This window comes from Labeo rohita, chromosome 24, assembly GCF_022985175.1.
Source record: "Labeo rohita strain BAU-BD-2019 chromosome 24, IGBB_LRoh.1.0, whole genome shotgun sequence".
NCBI classification, from domain to species: domain Eukaryota; kingdom Metazoa; phylum Chordata; class Actinopteri; order Cypriniformes; family Cyprinidae; genus Labeo; species Labeo rohita.
The window spans coordinates 1741495-1767483 of record NC_066892.1 but is presented as its reverse complement, the minus strand read 5'-3'; the positions used below and the strand labels follow the sequence as shown (position 1 = coordinate 1767483).

General features: G+C 30.8%; 1 protein-coding gene across 1 annotated transcript in view; it reads left to right on the top strand.

Moving 5' to 3' along the window:
* kcnh2b (potassium voltage-gated channel, subfamily H (eag-related), member 2b) overlaps positions 1–25989 on the top strand; it is a 184923-nt gene that overhangs the window by 75700 nt on the left and 83234 nt on the right. The gene's annotated exons all lie outside the window — the stretch shown is intronic.

The window sequence follows — 25989 nt, the reverse complement described above, 5'->3', positions numbered from 1 at the left end:
CAGCAAAAAAATCATAATAAAATAAAAATAATAAAAATAAAAACAAAACCAAAATTAAATGTTATTTATATATATTAATTAAAAGGACTCTGATTTGGACTGAATGATTCTGAATCGGACTGAATGGATCATTCTGTTTGTTTGTTGACAGATTAATGTGTTTGTCTGGCTTTTGTATTATTTTCCCTGTACCCAGTCGTTCTGTCATTAGATGTAATTCAGAATGGAAATCATTTTGGCTTTGCAGATCCAGTAGCGTCGCAGCAGTCGTGCGTCTGCATTGTGCTTCGCTCTATTGTTGTATTTATGCACCAGGGTGAAAACAGGTCTTGTTGCACTTCAAATAAAATCACAGGAGACTCAGACAAATTCAGAACAGCCCAAACCACAGGCCTTTCAATCATCTCTCACAGCACAACTTCAGAACTCTGTGTGCTGAAATGATTCTTCTAAAACACAATCTGTCCACCGCTGCTACTGAATCAGCACAGAGCAATCTGCCACAGCCGCCTCATTGTGCGGAGAGGAAAAAAACCTTTGCCACCGAAGATGAAAAGGAGGGAGAGAGTTTGAAGTGGGGTGAAGGTCAGGGTGGAAGGATGTTTTGGGAACACGAGGTAGTTTACGACTGAACCGATGTGCGCTGTCAGAGGTTCTCGTGTGGACGGAAACAAACTAGACTGAAGTATCTCTGCCTGTCAAATGTTTATTTATCCATAAAACATAACTTTACCTATTTACTTTCTGTTTAATTTTAGTTTAAATATTTATTCATTTATTACATTTCACAGCACATATGCACATTAACTCTGCTGTCTTTTATGGCTGCATTTATTTGATCAAAAAAAATGTTACGGCTGTATTTATTTGATCAAAAATACACTAAAAATCTGAAATATTATTAGATTGGCTTGAGAAAGAAACTAGTTGTATTTATACCACAGAAAGTGTATGTGGACGTGTTGCACACATGCACAGTAGATCGGCTTGAACAGAAAACAAACAATCAATTGCCCAGAGTTATTGCACATCTGGTTGTGTTTATGTTGTTTTATCGCCCGATTGTAGAGGTACAGGTAGCAACGGGCTTCTTCACACATACACAGTTGGTGCTAATCAGAGCCTCCATGTACACCCTCCAGTGGCGTTTTTACGTCACGCATACCCTAGTGGACCTTAATGGACCCGTGCACACGGAAAGTAAAACACAGGCTTTAGTGTGCCTTATCTTTTCAAACTGATCAGGCTTACGGTTTTCCTAAAAATAATGAATAAAACTTGGAGAAAACCCTTAGATAGAACATTCAAATGAGCCAAGACTATTCAGACTCCAGCTGAATGCTAGTAACATGCTAACACCATGCCAGTAGCACGTTAATTGTGCTAGATTCATGCTAGTAACTTGTCAATCATGCTAGCAACATGCTTTTAACTGGAATCATGGTAGTAACATGCTAATCATGCTAGAAACATACTAGTAACATGTTAATCATGGTAACAACATGCTAGCAACACATTAACCATGCTAGAATCATGCTAGTAACATGCTAATCGTGCTAGAATCATGCTGGTAGCTTGTTAATCACGCTAGCAACATGCTTTTACCTAGTTTATCATGCTAACAACATGCTAGTAGCACGCTAATCGTGCTAGAAATGTGCTAGTAACTTGTTAATCATGCTAACAACTTGCTAGTAACATGCTAATCATGCTAACAACATGCCAGTAGCACGTTAATCATGTGCTAGTAACATGTTAATCATGCTAACAACATGTTAGCCAACACATTAAGCATGCTAGGATCATGTTAGTAACTTAATCATGCTAGCAACATGCTTTTAACTTGTTAGTCATGCTAACAACATGCTAGTAACATGCTAATCGTGGTAGAAATGTGCTAGTAACTTGTTAACCATGCTTTTAACTTGTTTATCATGTTAGCAACATGCAAGTAGCATGCTAATCAAGCTAGAAACATACTAGTAGTATGTTAATCATGCTAACAACATGCTAGCAACACATTAACCATGCTAGTAACATGCTAATCATGCTAGTAACTTGTTAATCATGCTAGAATCATGCTGGTAACTTACTAATCATGTTAAAATCATGCTAGTAACTTGTTAGTCATGCTAGCAACATGCTTTTAACTTGTTTGTCATGCTAACAACATGCTAAGAACATGCTAATCGTGCTAGAAACGTACTAGTAACTTGTTAATCATGCTAACAACATGCCAGTAGCATGTTAATCGTGCTAGAATCATGCTAGTAACTTGTTAATCATGCTAGCAACATGCTTTTAACTTGTTTATCATGCTAACAACATGCTAGTAACTTGTTAATCATGGTAACAACATGCTAGCAACACATTAATCATGCTAGAATCATGCTAGTAACTTGTTAATCGTGTTAGAATCATGCTAGTAATTTGCAAATCATGCTAGCAACATGTTTTTAACTTGTTTATCATGTTAGCAACATGTAAGTAACATGCTAATCATGCTAGAAACATACTAGTAACATGTTAATCATGTTAACAACATGCTAGCAACACATTAACCGTGCTAGAATCATGCTAGTAACATGCTAGTCATGTTAGAATCATGCTAGTAAGTTACTAGTTAATCATGCTGGCAACATGCTTTTAACTTGTTTGTCATGCTAACAACATGCTAGTAGCATGCTAGTCGTGCTAGAAACGTGCTAGTAACTTGTTAATCATGCTAACAATTTGCTAGTAACATGGTAATCATGCTAACAACATGCCAGTAGCACGTTAATCGTGCTAGAATCATTCTAGTAACTTGTTAATCATGCTAGCAACATGCTTTTAACTTGTTTATCATGCTAACAGCATGCTGGTAACATGCTAATCATGCTAACAACATGCTAGCAACACATTAATTGTGCTAGAATCATGCTAGTAACATGCTAATCATGTTAGTAACTTGCTAATCATGCTAGCAACATGCTTTTAATTTGTTTATCATGCTAATAACATGCTAATAACATGCTAATTGTGCTAGAAACATGCTAGTGACTTGTTAATCATGGTAACAACTTGCTAGCAACACATTAATCATGCTAGAATCATGCTAGTAATTTGCAAATCATGCTAGCAACATGTTTTTAACTTGTTTATCATGTTAACAACATGTGAGTAACATGCTAATCATGCTAGAAACATACTAGTAACATGTTAATCATGCTAACAACATGCTAGCAACACATTAACCATGCTAGAATCATGCTAGTAACATGCTAGTCATGCTAGAATCATGCTAGTAACTTGTTAATCATGTTAGCAACATGCTTTTAACTTGTTTGTCATGCTAACAACATGCTAGTAGCATGCTAGTTGTGCTAGAAACAGGCTAGTAACTTGTTAATCATGGTAACAACTTGCTAGTAACATGTTAATCATGCTAACAACATGCCAGTAGCACGTTAATCGTGCTAGAATCATTCTAGTAACTTGTTAATCATGCTAGCAACATGCTTTTTACTTGTTTATCATGCTAACAGCATGCTGGTAACATGCTAATCATGCTAACAAAATGCTAGCAACACATTAATTGTGCTAGAATCAAGCTAGTAACTTGCTAATCATGCTAGAATCATGCTAGTAACTTGTTAATCATGCTAACAACATGCTAATAACATGCAAATTGTGCTAGAAACATGCTAGTAACTTGTTAATCATGCTAACAACTTGCTAGCAACACATTAATCATGCTAGACTCATGCTTTTAACTTGTTAATCATGTTGAAAACAGTTGTGCTGCCCAATATTTCTGTGGAAACTGTGATACATTTTATTTTTCAGGATTCACAGATGAATAGAAAGTTCAAAAGAACATTTATTTGAAATATAAATATTTGTAACATTGTGAATTGTCTTTACTGTCACTTTTGATCAATTTAGTGGGTCCTTGTTAAATACAAATATTAATTACTTAAAAAAAACACTTAATTTCTAATGTATAGAAGTTCTGCTCTTATTTGTTCATATTTATTTACTGTTGTACTTGGAGGTGCATCACAATATTAAAGTAATAAAACAAGTTGTGAAATGCAGTTGCATCATGACTTTCAGCTGAACTGTAATTGCATCCACAGTCTTTAACATTATCAAGCTGATTAATTTATTCCTCAACAACTCCATTCGTCTTATAGAAATTGTTGATCACTTAGGGAACCGCTTCAGTTAGCTTTGATGTCAGGCCTCCATTGGCTGGGCTGAGATATATGACACTAATAAAGTTTGTAATAGTTTGTTACTCCAAAAATAGTTTTCTCCTCTCGCCAAACCCAGACAACGCTCTGCTGCTTTTGTCTGGTAACCTCCGAAGAGCAATAAAGAGTAACATAATGATGCTAATGTAGGAAAAACACTCCATCTCGGCTCATTATCTGAGGAGTGGCTGCAGAACCTGCAGAAGTCGACTTTCTTCCTAAAGCTCTTTCTAATCTAATAGAATGAATTAGATGAAGAGGAAACAAACAGCGTCAGTGTAATTGGGCGGCGCTTTTATAGAAGTTGGAGTTTATGAGGACATTCATGCTTTAATGTTCATGCAGTCTCGCTCAGTCCCGAAGGAGATCTTCATTCTTCTGTTGGCAGTATATTGGTTTTATTCTTCATAATGGATATAATGATGGAATAATTATTTTAAGTAAATGCACATGACTTGCTTGTGGAAGCCCATTTCTGCCAAAGAAAAAAAACAATTGTAAAACTTCAACTTAAACTTTGATTCCTTTAAAGAGTTAATTTATATTTAAATTTCAGGATTTTAATTTTTTAATTTACATCTCACAATACTGCATTTATATCTCACATTTTGAGCTGTTTTTAAAATAAATAAGCCAATTATTTAAATCATTTATTTATTTGTCAAGTTAACTTCCACTTTTTGTCTCATAATTCTGAGTTATTTATTATTTATTATTTATTTTTTTCTCACAGTTGTGATTTTACATTTCATAATTCTTCATAATTGCAAGTTTATTTGTCACTATTGAGATTTTAATTTATTTCTTTTTTATAGTGCTGTCAAACGATTAATTGCGATGAACTGCATCCAAATTAAAAGTTTTTGTTTACATAATATGTGTGTATAGTCTGTATATTTATTAAGTATATATAAATACACACACATGTATTTACATGTATATATTTCTGTTAATATTATTAATATTATATATAAGTATTTTTAATATATAAACATGACATTTTTTCCTAAATATATACATGCATGTGTGTGTATTTATATATTCTTAATAAATATGTACAGCAGTAAACACACATATATTACGTAAACAAAAACTTCTATTTTGGATACGATTAATTGTGATTAATCATTTGACAGCAATTTTTATTATTATTATTATTATTATTATTATTATTATTTTTATTTTTTTATTTGATTTTTTTTAAGAATTGTGAGAAAAAAAGTCTGAATCATGAGATAAGAAGTTGCAATTGCCCTTTTTTATTCTGTGACCAAAGTAGGCTTCCACACTTTCTCGCTCTTGTGTGTGTGTTTAGCATTCGAGTCATTCTTGAGGGTTTTTTTTTTTTCAATGTATTTTGGCCATAATTGCAGGAGGCGGGAGGTTAGCAGCCTCCGTTCCCAACCAGCCGTAGAGCAAACAGTCATTAACATGTGTTATCGCTGATCAGCAGGAGCTCGACTGAGGCTCAGGACGGCCCTAAAAAATACAGCCGTGCCGGTGTGTTTGCCAAGACCACCGACTGATACAGATGCTTCTAATAAAGAGGACAAATCAGCCCTCGATGTCCAAATTACTCCTGCTTCAAAATCAGTCCAGATTACTCCTGCTAATTTGTGCAAAACTCACTACTGTGATGCTTTTTGGGGTCAGTAAAATATTTCTGCTCACCAAGGCTGCATTTATTTAATCAAAAATATAATAAAAAATATGAAATAATATTACAATTCAAAATAGCTGTTTTCTGTGTGAATATCTGTTAAAATGTCATTTATAGGTGGTATCAAAGCTGAATTTTCAGCATTGTTACTCCAGTCTTCAGTATCACACGATTCTTCAGAAATCATTCTAATATGCTGATATTTGATTTATTATCAATGTTGAAAACAGTTGTGCTGCCCAATATTTTTGTAGAAACTGTGATACATTTTATTTTTTAGGATTCACAGATGAATAGAAAGTTTAAAAGAATATCATTTATTTTAAATATCTCTCTCTCTTTGAATATACATGGTATTAAAATGGTGATTCTGTAGCCAAAACAGTTTAGGGGTCAGTTTACCTGCGCCGAACCTTTGCCAGGTCGCCCCTTTGTGTAGCCGCACCGCTAGTCATGCGCTAAACGGACAGTGACGGTTTACCGGGCTCTCGGGGAGCTCCAGTTTCCCGTGCGCTTCACATCTGAAGGTGACTCTGATCATCTGCGTGCAGTGAGAGTGAGGCGGGTAAATGAGTGAAAGGGTGAGTGTAATGGAATGACTGATGCCCCATGACGCCTGTCAGCTTGCCTAATCGAGGCCGCCACACTTGGCCGCCCCACTGACTGGCGTGTGCCAAAGCGTACATCTGTAAAACACTGCTGAAATGCTGGAAAAACACATCAGCTGGGCTTTTAACTTCTAACTTCAGACCATCTTAAATGGCACTTTATTTAAACCGGCATGTTTAGGATGTTACTATGCAGAGACGTGAACATAGATGCTGTTTTACGTCATGGCATCTGGTTCAGGGTGTCATGTTCTTGCGGAGAGCTGGCCGCTATGACAGAATGAGTCCAGAGCTCACGTCTGTTTTAAGAACGTTATGGCCGTGGGTGGACGGGGTCACGGTGGGACGACCTTGATTGAGAAGCTCCAGTAATGGGATACCGGAGTCAGGAATGAGATGCGGTAATCAGGTGCGGAAGAAGAAATATAAGACTAGAAAACAGAGTGAAATAAGAAACGCACAGCTATCAGGCGCTAATCTGACCTCAGAGAAATACTTAAATATCTCTGATAGTCATTAAACGTTTTATGGTGCTTGTAGAGTATTTAAAAGAAAGCAGCAGAATTCAGTATTCTTATGTTCTCATTGTTTGACCTTTAGATGAAAACTAGTTGATGTGAGATTATGCATATGCATATGAAAATTATTATTGCTATTATTATTTAATACTATATTATTATTATTATTATTATTATTATTATATGAGAACTATTGTTGATATTATTATTTAATATTATAATATTTACATTATATAATAATAATAATAATAATAATTGTAATTATTATTATTATATGGAAATTATAATATTTGCATTACATATAATAAATCATTATTTTTATTATTATATGAAAACTATTCATGCTATTATGTATTTAATACAAAAATATTTATATCATATAATAATAATTATATTATTATTATGAATGATTAATATATGAGGATTATTATTGCTATTATTATTTAATATTATATTTATATTATGTAGTAGTAATAATAATAACAATTATTATTATTATATGAAAACTATTGTTGCCATTATTATTTTATACCTTAATATTTACATTATTTATAATAAATCATCATTATTGTTATTAATATTATATCAAAACTATTAATTCTATTATTTAATACTATAATATTTACATTATATAACAATAATAATAATAATAATTATTATTATTATTATTATTATTATATAAAAATTATTGTTGCCATTATTTAATATTAGAACATTTACATTATATATTAATAATACTAATAATAATAACTAAAAAAACTATTATTACTATTACTATTTACTACTATAATATTTACATTATGTAATAAAAAATTATTGTTGTTGTTATTGTTAATATTACTTTATGAAAATGATTGTTGCTATTATTTAATACTATAATATTTACATAATATAATAATAATAATGTTTTTACTAAATTTTTGTACAAATAATAGTAATACAAGTATTATTATTGTTATTATTATTATTATGTTAAATATTTTCTATAACATTTTTGTTTGCAACTATATTTAAAATAAATACATAAATGTAAAACTAACTGAAAAACATACACATTAATTTAATATACTATTTTTGCAGTATATTGCAATATATTACCAATAATTATCTGTCTATCTATCTATCCATATATATATAATTTGTTTGATGTAAGACTTTATTTAGACTTGACTTTTATCTATCTCTACTATAATGACGTAATTTAATTTCACACTTTAATGACACTAAAGTGGCTTTCATTGGAAAGTCATTTGTGTAATTTCCTGTGTGATTTATCAAACAGCATTCCTGAAATATGGTTATTTAATCAGTTAATTTGCCCTCCTTCGGGCTGAACCATCATCAGCACGCTGCTACACGTTCGCCCACCGCTGCGACTCGTGACTTGATGGTTTCCTCGTCACCTGTTGACACGCATCCTATGTTTTATGGCTTCCCATATAATTCACAGCACTTGTTTTCAGGCGTCACGCTGGGCGAGATTTACATTGGCTGCAATGAATGTGCTCTTTAATGACAATGAGCGTTACTTTACGAGTGCTGATTTATCAGCTGCGGCGTCCGGCCAACCAGATCTCGAACGGTTTGTTTCGAGCTTCGCCGAACAGCTCTGATAGGGTTATTAACTATTCTTAATCACTCATCAGGTAGAAAACTCTTTTATTGATCCTGAGCTGTGCTACATCACTCACTTCCTTCAATGGCTTGAGCGGGGGAGCGAGGGACCAATGGTAATAAGGTAAAAAGCAAGTTCTAAGCATTTCTAGGTTCTTTTGTCGGCAAGACATCTGGACACCTCTGCTCACTTTGGTGTTATTCTAGGGCCCTGTGATTTCCGCGACGCAGAAAAGGCATCTGCCGTCTCACTAAATAAGGACATAAATACATGAACAACATCTCCAGAACTGCTCTGAGAGTAATTTTGTGAGCGTTTTACCGTTTCATTAGAGTAAAACTATTGTCATATACACAAAGAAATTTAAAGGCAACCGGTCAAAATAAAAGTTTGGTTTAATGTGATTCGATTTCTTCAATGTTTTAATTGTAATAGTAAAAAAAAAAAGAAATTGTTTAATTTTCTTTAATTAAAAAACAAATGAAATTAATGCTTTATGCCTTCATTTATAACCAGAAAAATGCAAATACACCACAGAGAATTTCCGAGAAAAATAAACATTTCACAAGGCTATTGTAAGAATAAATGAAACTTGTTTTTATGAAAATAATTAGACATGCTAGAACAGAGAATTTGGTAACAATAAAACATAAGCTGGTCAAAAATAAAACATTTCATATTTCCTAAACATGTAATTTTTATAATTAAATTTTTTTAATTAACTGGTGTTAAATTGTTTGTTTCATGATTTTAATTATTTAGCCATGCTTTTTGATTAGTAAAATTTTACTTAATCATTAAAAATTTAAAACTAAAAAAAAAAAAAAAAAAAAAAAAAAAAAAAAATGGAATCCAGAAAAATTAAAAAGGGAAAAATGGAATTTGGAAAAAACATTAAACGGAATTTGGGGGGGAAAAATAAATAAAACAGATTTCATACGGCCCTATCATTGACATAAAGTGAAGATTGCTGCCAAGGCGGAAATAAATAAATAAATAAATAAACTAAAGTATAAAATAAAAGTAAATAAGTAAGTAAATACTTTTTAAAATTTTAAATTATTCTAAATTTCTGTTAATTTAAATTTAAATTTAAATTTATGTAATAAAAAAATAATTTATGTAAAAATGCTAACATGAAAGACTAATATGTAATTTTAGCCTGCTTTTTATAAATAATAATGCCTTATTTATTATTTATTTACTCATTCCTTCATTCATTCACTTATTCATTTATTTTTGGGAGCATTTTATATTTGCTGTTTGTTGCATACCATATTTTCAGAAAGCTGCACTGCGTAAAAATTATCATTTTATACGTGATGTCAGTGTATGAATAATATTTTATTATTATATTAAAAAAGTAATGTAAAATACCGGCAAATAACACTAAGCTTTCCCATCACTCCACAACAAATCCTTTCAATGTAATTGTATTCAGAACTGAACAGGAATGAAGTATAAAACATAACTTATAGTGGCATTTATTATAAACAACATTTATTATAAATGCCAGGCCTGAACTCATTTATTTAAAGCGAAATTGAAACTACCAGCGTGTGGGAAATGTGCTATAGAAATAAATTTATCTCATTCAGACCGCGTCCAAATGTGTTTTGGTTGCTTGACATTAATTGCATTAGATGCGTAGCTTTAGAACACAAGTCACCGTGTGTTTCAGATGATAAAAGAAATGTGTATTATATTATAATTGCATAACAATGATCTAGGCGAGTCAGGGCCCATCTTGGGTTTTTTTTTCCCACCTCATAACACAAGGTCAGATTCCTAATAGACCTTCCTTAATTTGCGTGATATTACAGGAGACTGTAATGCCGTCGTTGATGTTGTTGTTTGTGTATTGTTCGCTGGATTGATCCGTTGTGCTCACACGGGGCTTGTGTTTGTTCATGGGCGTCTCAGATAAGCTCAGGCTCCGCCCAGGGCTTCATTAAAATCTGCACCGCACTTGGACCTCATTAGGCTTAATGAGCCAATATCCGTCATCCTCAACGAGCTGCTAGCAGCATTATATGAAGCAAAAGGGGATTCTTGGGCTCCACTGCTCTTGTTCAGAGAGAAACATGCTGCCCTATGGAGCAGGAGGACTTTAGCTGGATATTAGGGGTCATTCATGTCAAATCTGACCACAGCATATGATAGATAGATGGATGTGTTAGTGTCGTTCTCTCTCTCTCATGCTCATGCATCTCTCAGTGTTGCCCTGCAGTAACTTCTGTTGCTCAGTTACGGCTGCCAAGCGAACAGAATAAACAGTGACACAGATCATGGGGAGTGTCACACACACACACACACACAGTCACGCTGTCATACACACTTCATGTTAACACAAACACACACACATTGTCTGTGTGTGATATTGAGAGCGTCTTCAGGTCGTCTTGTTAAAACGCTTTAATGAGGATCCATCAAACAAAAGCCCAATAATGATTGTTGTAATTACTTGTATTATGGATGATAACTGATATGATGACTGATATTATACATCTATGCTACGCTCATTTCTGCAGCACCAAACATAAGTGCATGCAAACATTAGTTGTCTAGATTACATCTTATATTTCCTATGATCTTGACATGTTTAAAGAACTTATTTTGGATTGATTTAACTTGTTTTTTAAATTGTATTTTTTATATATAAATTGTTTGTTTGTTTTTTTATAAAAAACTTATATATAAAATATATATACTGTGTATAACCGTTTAGTGTTTTTGGAATGTGTCATAAAAAATTAGTTTACTTTTTGAATAGGGAAAAATGTTGGCAAATTGAATAAGAAAATGTTTTCTGTAGATTACAGCTTATATTTCCCACGATCTTGACTAGTTTGAAGAACTTATTTTGGATTGATTTGACTTGTTTTTATTTTATTTTATTTTATTTTATTTTATTTTATTTTATTTTATTTTATTTTATTTATTTGTTTATTTATTCTTATTTTATCGTATTATTTAGACAAAAAAACTTTATTTTATTTTAATCTAATTTATTAATTTATTTTAATTTTATTAATTAATTTTAATTTATTTTAATAAATCGTTTAGTACTTTAGAAATATGACAAAAATTTAATTTTTATATATATATATATATATATAAACCATTCAGTACTTTTGAGATGTGAGATAAAAATGACAAAAGTGACAAAAAAATGTGTATATTTCCCATGATGTTGACTTGTTTAAACTTATTTAAAAGAACTTATTTTCGATTTTTTTTCTTTTCTTTTCTTTTCTTTTCTTTTCTTTTCTTTTCTTTTATTATTTAGACAGAAAAAAAAACAGATATAGGAATATATAAACAGTACTTTTAAAAATGTGTCAGAAAGTGAGTTTACTTTTTGAATAAGGAAAAATGTTGGTGAATCGAATTAAGAAAAAATACAAAATTATAGTTGATACAAAATAATTCAGATGTATGCATCTGGAGTGCATATTGATGTGCTGCCATAGGATATATAAAAGCTAGAAGCGACGTTTTAAAAATGATTTCTCATTCTAATGCTGTTTGTGCGATTGCAGCGCTCTCATATAAAGATGAAGCCGCTGAAGTGAGATTATCTGAATCGTGTTGTCGGCCACTTCAGCGACTGCTATCTGCTCTCAGCTGAGAGTTTTTTGTGTCGTGTGAGTCTCTGGCAGCCGTGCAAAAGATGAGATTCATTCAAGGCCCTGCCTTTATTTCCTGCTTTAAAAGAAACATTATCCTTCTGTGCTCGTAATAAAGCTGTCAAGAGGACAAACTTCATCCATTTCCACCCATCTGGGAAGGCCGGAGTCGCAGTCTTACAGACGGAAAATGAGATTTGAAATCGGTTATGGGCGAATGAAAAGAAAAGTATGAGTTTGAAGGATAGTTGGCGTCGCAGCGCTCCTGCACAGGAGGCAAATGAAGTCGCTTGAACCTGAATTAGCGGCTGTTAGCACAGCAAAGATGGGGCTTGTTAAGTCGCATGATTCGTATTCATGATTTTGCCGCAGTAATATCGAGTACGGACACTTTGAAATGCAGTTTTTAATTGTTTCTTCACTTCAGTGTGAGACCATATGCTGCAAACATTCAGCGAAAGCAGCTCATTATTTCTGATGAACGCTGGATGTGGAAGAGAATAAATCAATGGCTCGTAATGAGGTTAGACATGAAAGTTTGGCTCCTTTCATTCATAGAAAGAAGAAAGGGCAGTGCTAATGCTCTAATCATTTAATGAAATTACATATTAAATTGCACTGAATGCAATTAAAATGACTAGCTTTGCTTGCTAATTTGGGCACATAACCAGACAAACACTTTGTGGAAGAAAATTAATCCTCATGTTATGCATATACTGTATGTGAAGCTTAAAAACTCTATAATATATTTTTAATATTTAGCAAAATTTTTGCTAAATTTTAAGCTAGTAAAATAGCTAGCTAATATAATATTTTGTAATGCGATATAATATTTTATAATATATGACACATCTAAAGTATTTTATTTAATGTTTTATAATTATAATATATTTTAATATATATATTTTTTTATTTTTTATTTTTTTCACGTTTAATCCAGTTTGGCATAAAAGTAGCATAAAAATTATATATATATATACAAACTTTAAATATAATTAATTATCATAATTGTATATGTTGTTATTGAAATATCTGTTAAAATATGTAATAGCTTATATAATATTTTATATTATTAGCTTATGTAAATTTTTATAATTTTGTATCTAATGTAGATTTTATAAAATATAGTATTTTAAAATGTAAACTTTATAAACTTAATATATAAACTTAATATATAATTCATTATGATAATTGTATGGATTATTATTATTGAAATATGTATTAAAATATGTAATAGCTTATATAGTATTTTATATTATTAGCTTATATAACATTTTATAATTTAATATCTAATGTAGATTTTATAATATATATTATGTATTTTAAAAATGAATACATTTTAATATATATTTTTCAATTTTAATCTATTCATGTTTGTTTATTTATTTTTGTATTTTTAATCCTGTTTTGTGTAAAAACATCTTAGAAATTAAAATAGCTATTACAATAGCTAGGTTATATTAATATTTCATTATTAATATTTCATATATATTATGCATACTTTTAATATTAATATAAATAAATGTAATATACATTTTACATTTTTAAATTTAATATACACTTAATATTAATATTTCATATTATTATGCATACATTTTCAGTGCATTAAATATTCATATTTTAATTTATTGATTTATATTTTTAATCCACTTTTGTATTAAAATAGCATAAAAATGAAAATAGATTTTATGTCTAGATATATATTTGCAAAATTGAAAGTTATTCAAATTGCTAGCTTATATAATATTTTATTATTGTATATAATATTTTAGAATATATTATGCATCTAAAGTATATTTAATGTTTTATAATTAATTATAATTAATTATATTAAACATTCTTATTTATTTCTTTTTTGCATGTTTAAACCAGTTTATCATAAAAGTAGCATAACATTTTTTAAATATCTGTTACAATATGTAATAGTTTCTATAACATTTTATATTAATATTTCATTGTTTGATTTAATATTTTATAGCATTATGACTCTAATGTAGAGTTTATAATATATATTTTAAAATTATAATATATGTTAATATTTATTTTTTTATTTTAATATTAATATTAATATTATTAAATATCCATATAGTTATTTATTTATTTTTGGATTTTTTAATCCAAACCAGTTTAGAAATTAAAGTAGCTATTACACTAGCTAGGTTATATTAATATTTCATTATGCATATATAATGTTTAATATATATTGTGCATTATTATAATAATACATGTAATATTCATTATTACCAATTGATAAGTCTTAACTTTTGGTTGGATAAAAATAATTCAGCAATAAAATGTTCCTGATTAAACAATTTTGGTTTAATAAGTCAAATCAGAAACTAAAAGTACAGTCTGGTTTATGGTGAAGGTAAATGTAGTACATCATGCATGTATCTCATGCATACAAAGTATTCGCCCAAGTATATGACAGAAATCTTAGTAGCAGTATGCTAAACGCAGCCACTTCCACTCTAGCTGTCACCAGCTTCCTGTTCCTGTCTCATTCAGATGCGTCCGTCAGGCCGGTTGCGTGGAAACCGCAGTCTCCTGTGACTAGTTTAAGCATTCCTCTTTCCTAGAGCCGCTTCTTCTCATCTCTTTGAATAATCGTTGGCTTCCTTTCAAGGAGTTCTGCTCTCTCTGGCCCATATAGCGTGACACTGGATAAACGGTGTTGGGAAATCACGCTTTCCCCGGCGCTTGAGCCGCTGTCATTGGCAGAGTTAATAAGGAGCGGCCAGTCAGAGCTCTGGACTAATTGGAGCTGAGCGTCGGGTCTGGAGACTCGCTCATACGTCAGAACGGCTCCATTACCGTAGCGCCGAACGCTTTCAGTGACGTGTGCTGCAATCGTCTCTCTCAAAGCCGTTTTACAGGAAATGAGGAGTGCTCACACTTTTATTGTGGCTTCAGGGAAATTTCAGTGCTCTCTCCTGAATGTGTGCTGGAAAGTTGATAATGGTAAAAAGCTTCTGATCTGACGTGCCGCTTCAGTGTAAAGCCCTCAGACATACTATATATTACTGTTCAGCTCAACTTACATCAGATTCTGTACCTGCAGCTTGCTGCATCAGTTTCATTTGTGTGTGTGTGTGTGTGTGTGTGTGTGTGTGTGTGTGTGTCTACTGAGCTACATTTTAGGTACAAATTTGTCCTAAGCTAAATCTGACCAAAAGCTTCCTTTTGGGGACATCTGGGGGTATCCTTTTGCATAACCTGTATATATAATTAATTATCCTCATTTTTATATACTATAATTTTTAAAAATAAAAAATATATAGTTGTTTAATTTTTAAATTGTTAATAAATTTATAACGTTTGCGTAAATGTCATATAATTAATTATCATAATTGTATGTTTTTAATTTTTAATGAAATTTTTTTTTAGTTGTTTAAATGTAAAGTTGTTCAATTTTGTATAACCTTTATATAAATTGTCATTATTTTCTATATTATTATTTAATGAAAAAAATGTGTTATTTAAGTTTTAAATTGTTAATAAATTCTAAAATCTTGCATAAACTATATATAAATAATTATCATAAGTGTATATATTATACATTTTAAGGAAAAAACATTTAGTTGTTTAATTTTTAAATTGTTAATAAATTCTAAAATAATGCATCAACTTTATGTATAATTAGTATTATTTTATATATTATACATTTTTAATGAAAACAAAATAGTTGTTTAATTTTTAAATTATAAATTATAAATTAATTATCATAATTGTATATATTATAAATTTTTAAGGGGAAAAATGCAGTTGTTTCATTTTTAAATTGTTAAATAAAGCATAACATTTATATATAATTATTAATATTTCATATATTATTATTTTTTATTGAAAAAATAAATTGTTAATAAATTCTCAAATTAATAAAAATGTTACAATTTATAGAAATTAAATGTATGTTAATTTGATTCTCTCTCTCTCTCTCTCTCTCTCTCTCTCTATATATATATAATTAAAACAAATGACAATTATTTTATTATTAATTCATTTTTAAAAAATAATAATTATTAAAAATGTGTACATATTTAATTATACAATTTAAATATATATTTAATTTTTTTATACATTTCTGTTTTTTTCTGTACATTATGTATTTGTATAATAAATAACAATTAAATAATTTATTTGTTTTACAAATATGTCTGTACATTATTTATTTATTTTGATATATACAATTTTATTATAATTTATTATAATACTATAATAATAATTTATTATAATTTAATTTATTACTATTATTTATTTTTATTATTATTATTTTTATTTATTTTTTTTTTTTACAAAAATGTTAAATTAATTGAAATCATCCAGCAAGTTCCTTTCTTTCTAATTATGTCTATAATTAGCTGTGTATATGAACAGTAAACATTTATGGAATATCTCCAGCTACTTTAAGTAAGTGTGTATGTGTGTGTGTGTGTGCTTCATCACTACAAATATTACTGATATTAATTGCTGCTTCACTCTTCAGAGTAACATCTTTGTTCTCCTCGCTCACTCACACACACACACACACACACAATCATTTCCCATGATCCACGTCTGCTGCCTTTACTTCGCTCATTAACTCCCTAGCAGGGATTCACCTGATATTTGCCTTTACTTTTATGCAAATTACCCAGAAGCCCGTCACATATTTGCATTTCAAACTCCTGGAGATTATACACCAACATCTGCCAGCTGATATTTACATGAACGTCTGTCAGCAGAATATAATGATTTAAAATCACACAGCATATATGTGACACCAATAATCTTTAATCTTACATGTATATTTGTTCACAGAACTTGTTGCAATGCATTCTGGGATTGCATACTCTATGATGCTGTCAAAACGAGGCATTTTACATTAAACTGTCATCTAGGCAGGCAGCGCACTAGATTTTTCATTTCACAGCAGGTTTCCAGAGCCGTGTATCTGTGATATAGTAAGAGATAGCACGAGTTTCTGCTGATGCTGCAGTGTTTTATCATACTCAACATCGCTAGAAAGACAGCATTACTGTAACGCTGATATTTAGAAATGAAGTTAAGATCTGCAGCCGTCAGTTATCTTCAGCCGCACACAGCGTGCATCACAGATCTGTAATTGGACGTAATTATCTGCAGGCTGTTCGGTTACACAGCATCCAGCAGCAGGATTAGTGCTCCACACTTCCTGTGCCACTTCCTGTCAATAAACTGATAAGAAGAAAAACACAGAGAGAGAAAGAGAGCAATCCTGGCTAGCATTCTGAGTAGGGCTGGACAATTTGGAGGAAAAAATCTGTGCAATTTATCCCAATATTTTGTGATTAAAAATAAAATAAAATAAAATAAAATAAAATAAAATAAAATAAAATAAAATAACATAAAATAAAATAAAATAAAATAAAATAAAATAAAATAAAATAAAATAAAATAAAATAAAATAAAATAAAAAAGTGTCCCAGTGTTTCTGATACATAAAAATAAAATAATACAAAAATATAAAATGATTAAATATCAATATAACAATAAAAATAAAATAATAAAATAAAATAAAATGTATCAAAGTATTTTGGATGTATGAAAGAAAAGAAAAGAAAAGAAAAGAAAAAAGAAAAGAAAAGAAAAGAAAAGAAAAGAAAAGAAAAGAAAAGAAAAGTATCCCCCTATTTTGGATACATAAAAATAAAATAATATAAAATAAAAAATCAAAAAAATGAAATAAAATGTATCCCAATATTGTATAAGAAAAGAAAATCCCAATATTTTGGATACACACATACACATATATAATACATAATATATTATATTATTTTATATAATAAAATAATATAAAATAAAATAAAATGTATCCCAATATTTGGATGTATAAAAAAATAAAATAAAACAAATAAATTTAAATATATATATATATATATATATATATATACATTTTAAAATAAAATTTATCCCAATATTGGTTACAAATAAAATAAAATAATTGACGACCACAAATAAGCCATATAGACATTTCAGTTCTATGTCAACGAATGGTTCATTCAAAATTCTGTTTTTTTTAGGCCATGTGCATTTTTAGGTAAAGCACTTTGAATTACCTCTGTGTATGAAATGTGCTATATAAATAAACATGCCTTGCCTTGCCAAAATACTGGAGCAGTTTGATGTTTTTATCTTTAGTCTTGTGTTGTTTGAACACTCAAGCAGCTGAAAGGACAGTTAAGACATGTTTAAGATTGTTTTAAAAAACCCACTGTCACGATATTCCGGCTGGTCTGACAATTTTCCAATTATTGTGTTGGTTTCTTCACAATTATTTGCTAAGCCATTGCTAATGTCTTCCGAGCGGTTACTAGATGGACAGACTGATAACTTTGAATATGTAAACCCTAGAGATGTTCAAGCGTGTGCTAATGAAAGAGGAGCCCGTGTAAACAGACCAAAAACGTGTGCGTGTACCAGAGCAACAGATCGCTATCGTTAGATGGAGGAAATGGATTTCAGCTTTGGGATTTCATCTCCAAACACTCTGGATGAGCTCTGGATGCTTCTTATGCAATTTCCAAACACTGGTGTGTTTATGTGAGCAGTGATGTCTTCTTTAGGCTCCACCAATGGCGTGCGATTGAGGCGGGGCTTTCTGTTTGGGTGAATAAGGAACACAAAATGATCAGAAAATAAAATGGTGATTAAAAAGTGTTTTATGCTTCATATTCTGGTTCTGATCACCCTATTGATCACCCTAAAAAAAAAAAATGTTTATTATATATCAATGTGTATTTAATATAAAAAAAAAAAAAAAAAATAATCCAAGTAATCATAATAATAATAATAATAATAATAATAATAATAATGGCAATAATAATAATAATAATTATTATTATTATTATTATTGCTCGTAATATTATTATTATTACTATTATTACCTCTGGTATTGTTGGTGTTTTTGCTACATAAAAATAAGAAACAGTACTATTGTGATATTTCACTGTGAAACCAAAACAAAAAAAACATACATATGTTTGAATACATACATACACACATTTTTAAAAATAATATTAATATCATAAAATAATGAATATAAAATATATTATTATTATTATTATTATTATTAAATAAATAAATATATAAATATTACTTGTATTATTATTATTATTATTATTATTATTTGTATTAGTATTAGTATTAATACTGTGGTGTTGGTGTTGTTGCTACATAAAAATAAGAAACAGTACTATTGTAATATTTCGCTGTGAAAAAAAAATGATGTATATATATATATATATATATTATTGTTGTTGTTTTATTAATATTATTATTATTAAATATATTAAACAAAAAAATATTGCTTAAAAATAAAACATTTAAGAAAAACTATATAATATTATTATTTTAATCAATAAGTTTTGGTGGAACTTTCTCATTGTAAACTTGCTGTATTACATTTCCTTCAAGTTTTCTTTCATTTTGTCGTCCTAAAACTACAGCAATTAATTTGTTACTCTGTCAATTGAACTTTCACAGGGTTTGATTTAGATTCTCAAATCAAAAGCAAATATCAGTGACTCCGCTGGGTCCAGTGAAACAAAGGGAAAGACGTTCAGGGATGTGAGAGTCTGGAAGTGAAGGTTACGCTCATTTGTGCGGGAGCGAGAGCTCAATTAGGCCTGGAGGGAGACGAGCCGATGGCTGGCGGAGATGTTCTACATCGCTCTCTCTGTGTGAGATTCAGCGTTTTCATGTGCTAATGAGAAACCCTGAACCATTCCCTCTCTAAAACACACTTTGGAGGTGGACGTTCAATTAACTGCTGAAGAAAAGTTACTGTTTTTCCTTCTAATGGCAGACTTTCACAGATCAGTACGGTAAAATTACAGTAAAGCAGAGCCAAATTTCCTGGACACGCCTCCCTGTCTTCCATTAGTCGGTCAAACAGATAGCCCCGCCCCCAAACTCACATCATTGGTTGAGTCAGAGGAAACTGAATCTGACCTGTTTGATAACTCTGAACTTCAGAAAGCAGATAAGACATCTTGATTTATCAGCGTGTCTGTGGTTGGTTGTTTGCTCAGGTGTGTTTGACGAGTAATCCTTTAATCTTCTGCTAATAACATCCGTGACATGAGTCAGTCCATCAGAACAGCTCTCGCACTCATTTATTGATCACCACATTATACTGTAGACATATCATGTTTAGCTTGTAAAATTGAGTGACAGGCACACATAATAAAGTAATCATTTGACCAAGTACAAATATTTTGTACCTTAAAAGTCAGGTTGTTCTGGACAGGATCAGTATTGATCAGCTTCTTCTCCTGTGTCAAAGACACTAGTCAAAATCAACAGGTGGTCATGTGATTCAGGACAGCCAATCGCCAAGTGAAATCTGAGCTCATTTGAATACAGATGGATGAATGTTCATTGAACAGCCCATCTGTTCTTCTTGAGACTCCTGTCACCCTGCATACTAACAAAAATACCATGGTTTTATCATGTTTTTGGACAAGGTACAGTGGTAATAATATGGAATTTCATTAGGTGTCTATCTTCTGATTTCTGATCAGCTGATTTATATGAGAATTATGGGTGAATTTTACTGGTCTTACTGATTTTTCATCAGGTTTGTGATTGTGATTATCACTGAAATTGTGGGTGAATTTTTGCTGGTGTTATTTCACCTGAATTATTTGTGGTTTTCCCTGGTAAAATGAATTTATTTTGCAGGTATTATTGGTGAATTGTCACCAGAATTGTTTGTAATTTATACTAATATTATTGGTGATTTATCACAAGAATTATAGGAGATTTTCACTTGAATTATGTGTAAATTTTGCTAGTATAATTGTTGATTTTTCACCGGATTTAAGGTAATTTATTTATTTATTTATTTATTTTTTATTGTTTCACTAGAATTATGTGTGAAGTTTTCACTGGTAAAATAAATGCATTTTGCAGGAACTATTGGTGAAATTTCGCCTGAATTGTATGTATTTTATACTAATATTATTGGTGATTTATCACAAGAATTTTTGGATATTTTTACTGGAATTATATGTGAATTTTGCTGGTATTATTGGTAATTTTTAAACAGAATTATATGTGATTTTCACTGGTATTATTGGTGATTTTTCATTAGATTTATATAGGTTTTTTTCCCACTAGAATTATGTGTGAAGTTTTCTTGGTAATATTAGTGTGTTTTCACTGATAAAAGTGATGAATATTGCAGGTCTTATTGGTGAATTTTCACCAGAATTAAATGTAATGTATACTAATATTATTGGTGAAGAATTTTAGATTTTCACTTGAATTATAGGTCAATTTTGGTGGTATTATTGGTGTTTTTTTTTTTTGTTTGTTTGTTTTTTTTACCAGAATTGTAAGTTCTTTTCACTGGTATTACAGGTGATTTTTCACCAGATTTATTTAAGGTTATTTATTTATTTATTTATTTATTGTTTGTTTTTTCACTGGAATTATGTGTAAAGTCTTCCTGGTAATATTAGTTTTCACTGGTAAAATGAATGCATTTGTGCAGGAATTATTGGTGAATTTTCACCAGAATTGTATGTAATTTATACTAATATTATTGTTGATTTATCACAAGAATTATAGGAGATTTCTACTGGAATCATATGTAAATTTTGCTGGTATTATTGGTGATTTTTTTTTTTTTTAACCAGAATTATATGTGATTTTCACTGGTTATTATTGGTGATTTTTAACAGATTTATATATAATTTTTCCCCCACTAGAATTGTTAAGTTTTCCTGGAAATATAAGTGAATTAATTTTAACTGCTATTATAAATAATTTTCCACCAGAATTGTTGTTGCTTTTTTATCATATTTTTTTTTGTGATCTTTATGTCTAGCTATTGTAATCATCTCTATAATCATAGTTCTCTGAATCTGAATGTTGACCCTTCTTCTGCTTCAATATTATATTAGCATTTTGTCATATTTTAGGTGCTGACTGGATCAAGATGTTTAGAGATCAAATATTTGCTGTCCAAATGAAAGCCGGGCCTCATTTCTGTTAATTACAGCATGAGATCATCATAATCATGAGGAATTAGTGGCATAAAACACTCATTCATTTCTTCCCTCTGTATGTGTGGTGTTTGATGACTGAGCCTCATCTTGAACATCTGATGCTCTTTTGCCCTCTAGTGGTGAACTCGAGCATGTGCGACTCATCATTTCACACACTTAAAATTTCTTTTACATTGCACACGTTTGTGTTTTAAATATACATGTGGCCACGGCTATGCTTCAAATAATCATCTGTCACTTTGATGGAGTAGGCTCAGGTTGTATTTTTTCCATCTTTTTTTTTTAATATGTATTTTAAAAGCTTTTCACGTTTTACAAAACTTTTCGATCTACTTTTTATTGCCTTCTAACACTGCAGTGCTTGTTTTAGCAGTTTTTTTTTTTTTATTTAAATTTTATTAATTCATTTACTTACTTATTTCACCCTTTTTTTGTAAACATGGGGAAAATAAACCTTATGTTTTCAATTTACAAAATATATATATATATATATATTGTCCCCAGAGTATTTTTTAATAACTGCTTTAGAATATAGTTGCATAAATGAAATATTCCTTTTGTTAACCTCATTTTTAACCCCAGATTAAGGCCACACTTAACCCTGGGTTAAGCAATGTTTCACACCTCTAATTCTGGTTTATGAAGTCCTGTGGTGAATTTCTAATTGGTGAAATAGGTTAAATAAACATGGTAAAACTGTAGAATAATGCAGAATTACAGAGTAAAATATGATCTTAAATCATATTAGATATGCAGAACAAGCAGTTCTGTATGCATGCTTTCCAGCAGAGTGTCCGGGTTAAGGATCAGTCACGCGTCTCTGTCTTTGTTTTCTGTGTAATCCGGTGAAATATTTGTGCAGCAGATGATTCATCAGGCCTCAGGCGGTGTTTTGTTGTCGTGAGTGATCGGTGTTTCCTCCAGAAATGTGAACGCAGCAGAAACGTCGCTCAGACTGATGGAGAGGACGCTGCTCCTGATGAATGCGGCTAATAGCAGCTCAGGCTGTGTTCTGGGAGTTTGTCATTGAGATGTTGTGGGACAACGATTTAGTGGCCGTAACTCAATGAAAAGATTCGTCAGCACAAAACCCACAGAGAGAGAGACAGACAGAGAGAGAGAGAGTTATAGGCAGAATATTAAAACCTGATCTGAATACCCTCTTATGTAAATAATATATACCTACAATTTACTGTCATATCACTGTTATGGGAGATTTGTTATGCTGTAGTTCTTCTCTTTACCCTCTGACTAAATGATTGAGGTTGATTAGTCGCTTGTGATTATGATCTTGTCCACCAGGTGGCGCTGTGAACAAACGTACAATAAGCAGAAAGACTCAAACCTGCTGCTGAAGTCTTTCTGTCTTATTTCTAGAGTCCTCAGAGAAATAAGTGTTGCTCAGTGATTGCTCTTTCCTTACTCACAAGATTTTAAGGAGTCTCTGTTATATTTCGTAACGAGAATTAAAAATGAGTTACTAGTTGTCATCAAATAAGAGCCTGGAGCTGTAAAATGACTGTGAATAGCAGCTCAGATCATTACATAAGAAATGTTTGAGCTCATATTGAGTTGGAGACATTATTGAGATCACTTCTGAGACTTCATGTGAGATCACTGGGGTCTTTTTCATCTGAAGAAACATTTGAGAAGCAGAAGACTTTAGTCTCCACTGAATCTCATTTAAAGAAGAAGTCTATTTCCAGGCACCATATCAGTCCATTATATGGAGAAAAATCCTGAAATGTTTTCCTTAAAAGCTTATAATTTGCTTATATTTTTGTCATAATTTTTAATTTTATTTTTGTTTATCAGTTCATATATTTTATTATCACAGTGACAGTTCACTGTTTTATTTATTTCATATTTTATTTTATTTGTTTATTTATTTTGTGAACATTAACTAGGCCACAAGAGGATTCCCACTAAATATGTTTTTAGTTCATCCAGATAATAGTTCTGAAAGTTGACTGTCAATTTTAGTGTCACATTTTAAAGTGAACATTTAGAATTAATTTATTAATAATTAATAACAATATAAATATAATTTTTATTTTATTATATTATTATTATTATTTTTTTTTTTTTTTTTTTTTTGTGCAAATTCACATTTATCTCCTGCTTTTTTAATCTGTTTCATTTTTATCTTTTGTTTTTCTCTCTTATGTATTTCTGATGCAGGACATCAGTGATTTGGGTCTCAAAGCACTTTGCTGGGATTATAGAACTCCATCCAGACATACAGATGATGAACAAATACAAATGTAGTGTTTTTGTATGTGTGTGAGTTTGTGATGTTTTGTGTGTGTGTGTGTGTGTGTGTAGCGTCTGAATCTTGGAGTGGATTAGTCTTTTAAAGTGGACGGAAGCGTAATGAATTAAAGTCCAATCCCTTCTCCTGACCACTCTTAATCTGCACATATGAGTGTGTGTGTTCAGTGCGTTCATGTGTGTGTTTAGATGGGATTATGTATTTTTCAGGACATTGTCCTAACATCAGTAGGGCTCTTTTGCTTATTGTCCATGTATGAATTCAAACTGTCTCTGTGTTCATCAGTTTGTCATTGCATTGAAGGTTTTTATATCATTTGTATACATTGTAGGCATTTGATCCCTGAGATGTAAACTCTTTCTTGTTGTTTTTTTTCACACCCATTACATGTGCATATAGAAACTAAGAACTTTTTCTTTTGAAAGGCCTTGAAAACCCTTGAAAATAGCAGTATTCATGAGTATTACTGACAGTGCTGTGTAAACACAGGGCTAAAGATACGAAAACAGGAACAGATGAATCAAATCAATTGAGTCATTTACGCTGGAACCGCTCCGAGTGATTCAAACTCGATCATTCATTTCAAGCGATTTACTAGCAAAAACTTTTCAACAAATTTCAACATTGCTTGTAATGATTTTAAAAAGTACGTCGTGATGGGTGAAACTGAGATTTTCAAAACTCCGAATCAGTTTAACCATTGTGTCAAAAAATGATTCACCGTTTCGAAACGCTCCAATCGGATCACGTATTGTATCATTTTGCGAACTGAATGATTCAAATCAAATTATTCGTTATGCGCGATTTGAAGTTCTGATCTAAATCAAATGATTCGCGAATCGATACACAAAGTTCCGATCTAAGTCAAATGATTCGCGCTCCGAATCCTGATCTGAAATGATGGTTCACGAATCATTATTCAGATCGGGACTTCAGAGCGTGGATCGCGAATCATTTGATTTAGATCAAAACTTCGGAGTGGGTTGGCAAATCTTTTGCTTTAGATCGGAACTTCGGGAACACGGATCGCGAATCATTTGATTCAGATCAGGACTTCGGTGCAGGTTCGCGAATCATTTGTTTCAGATCAGAATTTCGGAACGATTTCGTGAATCTTTTTCTTTTTTTCAGATTCAGAACCGTTCAGAACCATTAAAGCAGTATAGTTATAAAAACAAAACAAACATAAAAAGAAAATAAAGTATTCACAAATACAAATGCCTTAAGAAAATTAACCATGGTTTTACTATAGTAAAAGTGTAGTATACTTTGTAAAACTTTAGTAGTAATCTTTTGCATGTGCTTTAGTATATTTTTATTTATGTATGTTTCTTTTTTTTATTTGAAATAAAAGACATTGTTCGATTAGTGAGATCTCTGATTAAAGTCTTTGAAAATCAAAAAAGTAGTGCTTA